Here is a 1,027-nt window from a genome sequence, read left to right as displayed (position 1 = left end):
CTTGTAGATTCAGTTAGATAATGCAAACAGCAGATTTGTTTGAAATGGGAGATTTTACAAATTTTGGGATTGAGTTATATCTGCTGATAGCGAAAATGCTTGAACTTGGTGGATTGCTAATTATTGACATTTTGAGAGATACAGACTGCCAGGATTGCTGAAAGTGAAGGGAATGGAGAAATTGAAGTTACAGTGAATGCGGAGAAGCTGCAAATGTGCTCAGTCTAACAGATTTCTGGAAATTGAGTATTTGATAGATAAATAGAACTACATTTGCTGATAGAGTTAGAAATTGAGAAATTGTAGGTTCAGAACAATGATAAGTAACTGGAAATGTGGAGAATGTTGGAATTACAGATACGTATTTAGATAGGCAGTGGATACTAATAGAGATAGCGAAGTTGATGGAAATTAAGAAACTTGTACATTCAGAGAAGGAGCAGAAGCTACAAGCAGCGAATGTGGTGAAAATGGGAGATTTTACAAATATTGCGAATGTGAAATAGCTGCAGAAAGATAAAATGCTAGAATTTTATCAATGGCTAGGTAATGATATTTTGCTATCCACCGCGAATCAAGTTTGCTTAAATTGAGCAATATGGAGAAATTGATAGTGTAGCCCATGCAGAGAAGCTGGGAATCTGCACAATTTGATGAATTACAAGAAACTGAGTACTTCCTGGATGTAGAAACCTGCTTAGTTCCAAAATATAGGAATGGTGATATTGAAGGCATAGTTGTACGATTAACATTGAGAAATGAGGAGGTTGTCAGAAATAGATCTATTTATGTTGTTGGACTGCAGAAATTATTGGAAATTGGGAAATTGATTGAAATGGAGAAACTTGTAGATATAGTGAACGAGCGGATAATGGAAACACCAAATTTGTTGGAAATGGGAGATTTTACAAATTTTGGGATTGAGTTATATCTGCTGATAGAGAAAATGCTTGAACCTGCTGAATTGCAAATTATTGACATTTTGAGAGATTCAGACTGCCAGGATTGCTGAAACTGAAGGGAATGG

The sequence above is a fragment of the Cetorhinus maximus genome, chromosome 15, assembly GCF_964194155.1.
Source record: "Cetorhinus maximus chromosome 15, sCetMax3.hap1.1, whole genome shotgun sequence".
In the NCBI taxonomy this organism is placed as follows: domain Eukaryota; kingdom Metazoa; phylum Chordata; class Chondrichthyes; order Lamniformes; family Cetorhinidae; genus Cetorhinus; species Cetorhinus maximus.
Note: the sequence above shows the minus strand (reverse complement) of the source record.